Below are 10581 nucleotides of genomic sequence, written 5' to 3'. Positions count from 1 at the left end.
AACTCGAGTCTGTCCCACCTCCCCTTTGCATCCCCATATACTGATAGTCCAGGATATTGGCGTCCCTCAGTTACGTTTTAACCACTTTTTTCCATAGGCTTAAGGGCCGTCCGGAAGGAGCTCTGGAATGTTGATCCGACACCATCACCAAGCCAGGGAGAAAATGGAAGTACAAATGGAAACTCACCTGCCTTTCTTTAGAAACCTAAAGAAAGATTGCATCAACGCATGGTTTTATGCTCCCGAACCTCAAATCTCAAATGTAGAAACTATCATTGAACAACTTTAAAGAAAAAAAAATATTCTTTTGGGTTTGGGTCTTTTTTATGGTGGAAGTTGGTTCTTGCTATCTTAATTTGACCTTCATTTGGAAAGTAGGGGAGAATTCAAATCAGGAAAAAATTTTGTTTGGTTAATTCAGTGGTGGGTTGCACTTGTAACCTCAGCCAAGCACCTCAATTCCTCTGGGAGAAAGAGTGCGCCCCCAGAGGCAGAATGTTTGGGGGGGCGTCCCATTTTAGATCCTTAGGCACGCAGACTCATTCCCTTAGCCAGAAACATTTTGAGAAGTTGTCTTGGGCTAATATTGGGCCCAGCTTTCCAACTCAAATGCAGAAAATACTCTGGAACCCTCAGAGACAACACCTTTTGTGTCTTCCCACCCTCAAATTACTCCTTTTGGAGCAAATGCTAGAGAGGCCTGCCAATCACTTCCAATGGAATGATTCTCACTTACATAGGTCTACTTATCAGCTTTAAAGTACAAAAACTCAGTTTTGTGAAAACACAGAGATGATTAAGCCCCAGGGACTGACTTGGGTCACCAAACACACGAGAATGGGGTATAAACCCAAATGCCAGTGCAGTAATTTACCATAAGAAGTATTACTATTGAAGGAGCTAGACCCTCAAATGCACTAGTCAGTGGCTCTCTTATTCTTCCTTATTTCTGAAACCCTGAGCACAAGGCTGGGCCCAGAGTTCATATTCAATAAATATTGATGTTTATTGAAGATTGATTCCAAAGTGAATTTTTATCTTTGTCTTCTTCCTTTGCTCAATTTGTTTTCCACTACAACTACGCTTAAACACTGAGAGCATTCTTTGCTGGTGTTTTGTTCATTTGTTTGTTTGTTAGATTTGCTAGACAGGAGCAGGGAGGAGGCAGGTTCCTCTGGGATTAACATAGCTGCTCCTGAGAGTTATATTCCACGGGGGCTTCAAGTGGGTTTGTCTAAAAAGGAGCTGTAAGTCTTGGAGAACTGCCTGGAAGAAGCTCCTTTGAGCCATGCTGAATAATGAGGGGCATGTCTGTCCTGGGCTTTTTTTCTTCTAGGTCTTAGGACACACATTCCCCAGGGGCTATAGACTGAATGTTTGTGTCCCTCCAAAATTCATACATTGAAACATAATCTCCAGTGTGATGCTATTTGGAGGCGGGTCCTTTCAGAGGTGATTAGGTCATGAGGATGGAGCCTTTATGAATGGGTTTAGTGCTGTTATAAAAAACACCCCAGAGATCTCTCTCACTGCTTGCTTCCACCATGTGAAGGCACAGTGAGAATACAGCTGTTCCTCTGGCTCCTACCAGATACCGAATCAGCTGGTGCCTTGATCTTGGAATTCCCAGCCTCCAGAACTGTGAGAAATAACTTTCTGTTGTATATAAGCCACCCAGTCTGTGTTATTCTGTTATAGCAGCCTGAATGGACTAAGACACCAGGCCTTCTGGAATTCACTTGCCCATATCAGAAGCTTAAATATGACCCTGAATTTCCCTTTCTCTCTTACCATCCAATCGTCACCAAGTCTGTAGATTCCACCACCTCAGTATTCCTTGACTTTGGGTACCCTTCTCTTTCTTCAGTGTCACCACCCTGGTCCAGGTCATCCTTATCTCTCATCTGGACCCTGGAAACAGCCTCTAATGTTGTCCATGTTCAATCCATTGACCAAATGGTGGCCGGAGGGACTTTTTTCAAGCACAAATGGGCCATGTCCTTTCTCTGGTTAGTATGCTTTAATGGCTCCCCATGGCCCTCTTTATATCCGAGTCCAACACTCCTTGCCCTGGTGTATATCAGACCCTTCTTCCCCTCTTCCTGGCGCCCACTCCGCGCTGGCCCTGCTGGACTGCGTCATGCGCACACTGCTTCCTCAACCTTCTTCCCCGCCCCCGACGCCTCCCACTCCCTTTGCCTGGCTGGCTCCTTCCTCTCCTCCTCCAGGTATCACCTTGGGTATCACTTTCCTTCGCCTTCCTAGTCTGGGTCATGTGTCCCTTCTGGATGCTCCCATACAAATCCTGTGACACCCTATCAAGTGCACTGCATTACAATTGCTTGCTTGATGGTCTGATTTGCTATGGATTGAGTTTCTTAAGGGCAGGAGCAGAATCTTGATCAACACCGAGTCCCCAGCCTGTAGCACAGTGCCTGGCAAATAACAGTTATAAAAACAGTAACAGTTGTAATGGCGACCACTTATTAAGCATTTACTGCGTGCCAGGTACTGTGTTACGAGCTTTATGTGGATAATCTCATTTAATCTTTGTGATGGAGCCTGTGATCCCCTTTCAGGAATGAAGGGCCTAGATGCTGTGAACACTGCAGGAAACCCAATCTCAGGTGTCCTTTGGGGACTGGCTCAGCTGAAGAAAGCTGCCCTGCACATGGTCACACCTCCTTCTAGGGGCAGCCTGGACCCAGTGACTGATCAACAGAGGGGCATCACTGCCCTGTCCTTTGGGTTCAATTCGGGGTAGGGGCTAACGTGCTCTCCCAGCTCCAGAGCGCCCTCTGGGTTTGGCTGCTGCTTTCTTGGGACTGCATCCCAGCTCTGCTTCTCCCTCTTACCCTGTTCCTCTCAAGAGAATCCCTTCATAAAATCCTGCTGGCTAACTTCTGTCTCACAGTCTGCTTCCCGAGGAACCAAACCTGGAACAAACCTCTCAGCAGCCTCATGGGTAAGTGTTACTAAGATTCTCCCTTTACAGATGAAGCAATTACGGTTTAGTAACTTGCTCAGTGTCACAAAGCTCATGGATTTAAGTTCAGGCAATTGATTCTAGAGCCTACGCTTTTAACCAGGCACTCAATAAATACAATAAGTGAATCAATGGCTTAGTCCCACTAGTCACCAAGGAAAAAAAATTTTAAAGCTACTATTGAGAAACAAAGCTCTGTGTACGTAATTTTCTCAATGCCGAGGAAACAAGGGCAGCAGCAAACGTCTGGGGATGATCACAGTCTGTCCTGTCAATGGTGTGGATGGGCCTGGCTGACTCATAACACAGGTCACAGAGAGGGGACTCAAGCCCAGCCATAAAGGAGAGTTCTAAACGAAAATGTCACCTGAAAGATCTCAGTGTCTGGATGATTTAATCCATTTCTAATGGAACACGTGAGCTGGCATAGAAGGACAGCCAGCTCTCCTCAATCTGTGCAAATGCTGATCAGCCCAAGTTGTTTCTGTTTGCTTTGAGATGTGATCAGAGAACAACACATGCATCCAGGCCCACCTGGATGGAAGCTCTGGCCTCTTTTGAATGTCTCGATGGTCAAGTTCATTGGGAGGGGCCACAGGCAGTAGGTGGTAGAGCAGAGAGATGAATAGGAGATGTCTGGTCTGGTTATGCTGTGTAGACCTCAATGATAAGCTCTAGATATACACCCTGTGGAGGGGGAGGGGAAAATCAATATGGCTTAGCTCAGAGTTTCAGATTTCAGCACTAACTATGCATCTGTTTGTTATTAAAAGTTATAGGCTGTGCCTGCTCCAGCCCGGCCGGCCTGTGCTCTCTGATCTCCTGTGGCAAGTACACCCTTTTCCAGGCACATCCTGTTCCAGGCATCTGGGCCTTTAATCATAAACTACTCTGCTTTGCTATCTAACGGTCTATGTTCTTCCCTGAAAGGATGGCAGGAGCCGTGGAAATGGGGACGCTAGTGGTAAAAGCTAATTTTATTTTAAAGATTTTTTTTTGATGTGGACAATTTTTAAAGTCCTTATTGAATTTGTTACAATATTGCTTCTATTTTATGTTTTGGTTCTTTGGCTGCGAGGCAAGTGGGCTCTTAGCTCCCTGACCAGGGATCAAACCCGCACCCGCTGCATTGGAAAGCGAAGTCTTAACCACTGGACCACCAGGGAAGTCCCAAAAGCTAAGTTTTTAAAAATATCAGGCACAGTGCTAAGCACACCAGGACCTGATCTTATTTATTTCACGCAGCAGTTCTAGGATGCATTAAGCCCATTGCACAGAGGAGGAAACGGGTTTAGAGATATTGAGTAACTTGCCCAAGTTCACATGGCTGATCAGCAGGTAGAATAAGGATCTGAAATTAAATCTGTCTGATTCCATGGCCTGTGCTTAATTACAAGGTTAAACACACCTTTGCCTTTTGCTGCTTCTCCATCCTCAGCGAGTCCCAGCTGAGCAGCTGTGCTAGGTTGGATAGCGTTCCCCCCAAATTCATATCTACCCAGAACCTCAGAATGTGACCTTACTTTGCAGATGTGTTCAAGTTAAGATGAGGTCATACTTGATTAGGGAGGACCCTAATCTGATGACAGGTGTCCTAATAAGAGGAGGAAAATGTGGCCACACACACAGACACACACACACACACACACACACACACGCAGGGAAAACGCCATGTGATGCAGAAATTGGAGTGATGCACCGACAAGCCAAGGATTGCCAGCAAACACCAGAAGCTGGGAGAGGCAAGGAAGGATCCTCCCCAGAGACAATAAATTTCTGTTGTTTTAAGCTACCCAGTTTGTAATACTTTGTTAAGGCAGCCCTAGGAAACCAATACAGCAGCCATACTATCAGTCTTTATCGTCTAACCCAAACGTTGCGTCTGTAATCCATAATAAGAACCACCCTTTGGAGCATGATTGACAAATTGTTTCATTTGTCCCTCATCACGCACAGCCATGCAGGGAGGTAGAATTTCTTGATTCCTCATCTCCCCACCAGGCAGGAATCAACCTGTAACCGAAAGTGGGGTCCGGCTGCTCACTACTCAAAAGCCAATAAAGAGGCCAGGTTGGTGGAAAGGAAAGTTTGCTTTGTTTTGGATGCCAGCAAGCAGGGGAGAGGGCGGATGTCTGTCCAAAGGCCGACTCCCCTCTCCCCCGACAATCAGTGGACAAGAGCGTCTATAGACGGAGGGAGGGGCTGCGAGCAGAAACAGCACAGCCAGCTCTGACGGTCATCTTGAAATTTGGTCATTGGTGGTCTGACCAGCGTCATCTCGATTGTTTTAGGTAGAGTTAATCTTCAGTTCCAGGGTCGGTTTGTTTCCATTTCTTTGAGGCCAATTCTCGGAATTGTGGCAGCTTATGCCGTGGCTACAGTCTGGTCACCATGTAGTTCACTTCTTCTACCTGGTGAGGGTTTCTGTACCTGTAAGACAGCTTGCAGGATGTGGCTCAGAATGTTATCTGTAGCCCTTAAGGAGGAACTGAAGGTCCTTGACTATGTTTAATGACTAAACTATTATTATTTGGTCTCCTTTGACTGTTTTCCTCTGTTTCTGCATTTTTTCAGTTCTCTGATTAAACTTATTCTTTGGCTAAAGTTTTTCCGCAGACAAAAGGCAGGCGGAGGACATGGGGGGCAAGGACCACAGGGTCCTGCTCCGTTTCAATGCCCTCTTTTCTTTGATACTCCTCAATCTTCAGGAGGGACGGGTACAGAACAAGAGGGGAAGAAGGTTTTGGGTAGAGGGTTAGTCATCAACTTGGCAGAGGAGCTCAGGTTTAGTTCCATTTCTGCTTCAATTTTCCCCAACTGTTTGAGGGAATGGGGCGACGACCGCTCTTGGTTACTTCTTGCTGAAGTGGGGCATAGTCCTGCCTAATTTCGGGAATGGACAGAATTGGAAATAATCTCGAGCTCCATGCTTAGCATCCATATTTTGTATTATGAGAACATTACCTCTCTCCTTGATTCCTTTTCATAGTACCTGGACAAACACGTGAAAATCTGTAGACATTTTACAATGAAGATAATAATCAAGATGCATCTTTGTATTATTCTCTGTATTTTTTCTTTTTTTTTTTTTCTTTTTTTTTTTTTTTGCGGTACGTGGGCCGCTCACTGTTGTGGCCTCTCCCGTTGTGGAGCACAGGCTCTGGACGCACAGGCTCAGCAGCCATGGCTCACGGGCCCAGCCGCTCCGCGGCATGTGGGATCTTCCCGGACCGGGGCACGAACCTGCGTCCCCTGCATCGGCAGGCGGACTCTCAACCACTGCGCCACCAGGGAAGCCCCTGAATGTATTTTTTCTTAATGGTTAAAGCAGATGTATAATGTATGTTTAATAGGCCATAAACAGGCTGTTTTGGTTTGCTTGAAGTTCAAGTTAAATCAGGTATAAGCCAGAATGACTTCCCCGTACCTCAATATGTGAAAATTTCCTCCATCATTTCCCCCTTTTAATTGTAACTCTTTCCATAGAAAGCACTGGTATGCAATATATTTTTCCAGAGTGGCTCAGTTGCCTGCTCTGGATCCATTCATGTCCCTCGGTGCTAGGCCTCTTTTTGTTTGTATATTTGCCTAGTTGTCCACGTTGAGGGAAAACTAATCAGATATCATGAACAGACTCAGAGGTATGTTAATTGGGAAATGCTTTATAGACCATACACTTTACCATTTATATCCAATTCTCACACAAACATTGTACATGTGCTTTAAGCAGTAAACTTAGAGCCAGCAGTGATACACATCATGAGTAGTTATACTCTGTGACAACCTCACTGGACAATTTTTTCCATCCTGAAAATCAGGGTCAAAAGTATGGTTAGAAACAAAACAATAGCGTTCGGTCAGAATTTTTTTTTTTAATTGCTTACCCAGTTCAACAGTATGATCTGAAAGTTATCAAATGTTTTCCATATAATTAAACATACCAAATAATCCTAATTGGTTTAGAAAAAAAAATTTTCTTAACAGAGAGAGAAAACCACATTTAGTCTTGTACCAATTTACTGTTAATAACAAAATTCATTTACCTAATTAAATTCAGTCTAATCTTAATCCTGACAACATACAAAATTCTTTTCTCAAAGTTCCTTTTTCACAAACCTTTTATCACTTTTTGGATCCATACAAATTTGTCCTTTTTTTCCCACCCAACCAACTGTAGGACAAAATTTTTATCATCATTTTTCCTCAACAAAAATATCTCCATTCTTCATCATGTTCTCCCTGTGTGCCTGTCTGTTTCCAAATTTCCCCTTTGTATAAGGATACATGGCTCATTGGATTAGGGGCCCACACTACTCCTGTATAACTTCATGTTAACTAATTACCTCTGCAATGATCCTATTACCAAATAAGGTCTCATTTTGAGATACTGAGGGTAAGGACTTCAACAAATGGATTTTGTGGGTCACATTTCAACCCGTAACAGTACTCAGAAAAATATAAATCTCCTTTCCTCTAATGTTCCCAAGCCTCCCAGGTCCCTGCTCCCAGGTGCCCGCAACCAGTAATCCCAGGTTACTGGGTATTCTGCCATACATCTCTCAGCAGGTACGTGCATTCTTCCCACACACAAATACTAGCACATCATGTGCACTGGCATCCTCTTTACTCTTTTCACTTAACACCCTGTGACATTTTCCATATCAGTCCAGACAGACCTTCTTTATTCCCTTCTCTTAATAAACATTTAGATAGTTCCCAGCCTTCTGCTATTACAAACAATGCCACAATGTATATTCTCCGGCACACGTCATTTTGCATGAATGTACATCTATTAATACCTGGAGGTGAAAGTGCTTGGTCATCGAACCAGTGCATTTTAAAAATTTGAGCTGTTTTACCAAATTGCTCTCCAAAGAGGTCAGAAAAGGTCAGCCTCGCACGAGCCGTGTTCACAGTGCCTGTTTCCCCATAATCTTACCAGACTGTGTACCTAACTTCCTGATCTTTGCCAATCTGATATATTCGCTTTGTATTTTTAATTTGCATTTCTATTATTATGAGCATAATTGAGCATCTTTTCATCTGGTCAAGAGACATTTGGTATTCCCTTTCTTTAAGCCTGTAGCTATCCTTTGCCCATTTTTCTGCTGAAACTGAGGAGGAATGAAAAGGGTTTTCACAGAAGCAGAAAGATGGAATTTTAAAGGGGCGTCAGATAATTGTGGGGCACACAAAGATGAGGACTGGCCTCGAGGATGGCTGGAGGAACTACCACCTCTCCAGCTGTTTGAGATTTCTTCCTTCTCCAGCCTAAGCAAGGGGCTGCTCAGGAGCCAAGGGGAAGCCTTGAAACTAGATTCTGGGTTTAGAATTGCACATTTGAGCTTGGACTGGGAGTCATCTGAGAAAGCACTGGGCCCCTCCTTTGAGCCTGGTTTATGTCCAGGGGGCTGATCAAAGTTGGTGGGGGCCGGGAGGGGGCATAAGAGGTGGGAGCTTGTTGCTTGAATTTGGGAACAGGTTTAGGAGAAAGGTGAGGCTTGAAACAGGTACATAAGTCCTAAAAAGACAGTCAGAGACCAGGTTCAGAAATTCCTCCCTAGGCCACAGCATGCTTTTGTGTTGTTCTTTTGTTCTTTCTTCACCGGCTAGGGCTGTGCTGAGTTCAAACTCAAATGAACAGCCAGTTCTGTCTCAATCTGTCATTATCTTGGAAGGTATAACTGAGTATGTCTGAAGAGCTGTTTTCAGAACAGAGAAAGGATCCGGGTTATGCTTCTGGTTTCTCTGCAGCCGCGTGTTTTGCACTCTGGGGATTAAGCAGATGTTGGTCACACATCCCCTATTGTTTCCAGAAGGTGCCTAGGGTTGCTTCCAGAGAGTCTATCAAGTCTTGCTGTTCTATTTTTCCATTCTTTGGGGATTTATGGAACACCTCCTGACAATAATCCCTGAGCTTGGCCCTGTGGGAAGATACAGACATGAGAGAGCTGACCTGTGGGGCTTCCCTGATGGCGCAGTGGTTGAGAGTCCGCCTGCCGATGCAGGGGACGCGGGTCCGTGCCCCGGTCCGGGAGGATCCCACATGCCGCGGAGCGGCTGGGCCCGTGAGCTGTGGCCGCTGAGCCTGCGCGTCCGGAACCTGTGCTCCGCAACGGGAGAGGCCACAACAGTGAGAGACCCGCGTACCGCAAAAAAAAAAAAAAAAAAACCGCTGACCTGTGCCTTCCAAGATGGTAGACTCTAGTTAGGGAAATAAGGCTACTGTGATGGTTAATGGTATGTGTCAACTTGGCTGGGCCATGGTGCCCAGATACTTGGTCAAACATTATTTTGGATGTTTATGTAAAGACGTATTTTGGATGAGATGAAGTTTTAAAAATAGTGGACTTTGAGTTAAGCAGATTGCCCTCCATAATGTGAGTGGACCTCATCTAATCCTTGAAGGCCTTAATCAGAACAAAAACTGATGTCCTCTGAGCAAAAGGGAGTTCTGCCAGCAGACTGCCTTTGGACTTGGACTGAAACTCTTCCCTGGGTGCCCAGCCTGCTGGCCTACCGTGAAGCTTGTGGACTTGCCCTTCCGCAATTGTGTGAATCAATTCCTTAAAATAAATATCTCTTTCTCTCTCCATCTCTCCTCTGCCTTGTGATAGATAGATAGATAGATAGACTCTGTTTTTCTCTTTCTCTGGAGAACCCTGACTAATACAACTACTAGTGAGCTGTGTGACCCTCAAGGCAGTATCTGACTTAGCACAAGCTGAGAGAGATGCTGAGGGGAGGGAGGAAGGTGGGCCTCAGCCGTCAGGGAGGCCTTGAGCAGGAACTGGAGAGGTGAGCAGGATCCTGAAGCAAGGACAAGTTTGAATAGGTGGAAGAGGGAGGAAGGGCCTTCTGGGAGGGGAAGGAGGAAGAGGAAAGCTGGGCCTCAGCAGGGGAATGACCCCGGAGGCACAGGGGCTCCTGGCTCCAGGTACCCTCCACACTGCAGTTGTCAGAGTTGCAACTGGACCTTGTTAGTAGAAGTATGTGTTTAACGTCTGACTCCCTCTCAGGCCATAACCTGGTGGTTTTTAAGCATACATATTCCCCATGCCTACCTAAATTGTTACCACAAGTTGGTGCTGAATAAATTTATTGATGGAGTGAATGTGTTCACTTTGTCCTTGTATTGAATTATAATCTATGGAAGAATGAATTCCCAACCTTGTTCCAGAGGGGGTCAAGAAATTGGTGATGATGGTTAAGAGAATTACTTTTTCCCAATAGGGAAATAATTATATTACTTTCTTTTCACAAAACATACTCATAAACAATTCAGACAATGCAGAAAAATAGAAAATAGAACATCTGTAGTCCTGCTGCCCAGAGATGAGATGGAAATGAAATAACATTAATCACCGTTAAGTGCCGAAATAATGCCATTTGCAGCAACATGGATGGACTTGGAGATTGTCATACTAGTGAAGTAAGTCAGACAGAGAAAGACAAATACCATATGCTATTGCTTATATGTGGAATATAAAAAATGGTACAAATGGACTTATTTACAAAAGAGAAATGAATCACAGATGCAGAAAACAAACTTATGGTTACCAGGGGTGAAGGGGCGGGAGAGATAAATTGGGAGA

The sequence above is a fragment of the Phocoena sinus genome, chromosome 16 (assembly GCF_008692025.1).
Source record: "Phocoena sinus isolate mPhoSin1 chromosome 16, mPhoSin1.pri, whole genome shotgun sequence".
NCBI classification, from domain to species: Eukaryota; Metazoa; Chordata; class Mammalia; order Artiodactyla; family Phocoenidae; genus Phocoena; species Phocoena sinus.
The sequence above is the reverse complement of the archived record's forward strand: the minus strand, read 5'-3'. Positions refer to the sequence as shown.